Raw genomic sequence first — 347 nt, 5'->3', positions numbered from 1 at the left:
CGATGCCTGGCCCACAGTAGCCAGAAGACGATGATGACCAGGAAGATGACGACTGAAGAGCCTGAAGAGTTGAAACACCGCGCGTCTCCAGACGACCCTGAAGATCCTGAAGAGCTGACACTGCATCGTCTCCAGACGACCTGGGAGACCCTGAAGAGTTGTAACACTACATCGTCTCTGGACGACCCTGAAGAATTGTGACACCGCGTCGTCTCTGTGCTGCTCACGGTAGATGACGCGACTCTTAAGAGCTGTGACACTGCATTGTCTCTGTGCTGTACCGCGCTGCCCACAATAAACGGACGACACTGTCATCTCCGTGCTGTAACACTACGCTGCTTGTCCCG

Source organism: Tupaia chinensis, unplaced genomic scaffold (genome assembly GCF_000334495.1).
Source record: "Tupaia chinensis unplaced genomic scaffold, TupChi_1.0 Scaffold000341_1, whole genome shotgun sequence".
NCBI lineage: Eukaryota > Metazoa > Chordata > Mammalia > Scandentia > Tupaiidae > Tupaia > Tupaia belangeri.
The sequence above is the reverse complement of the archived record's forward strand: the minus strand, read 5'-3'. Positions refer to the sequence as shown.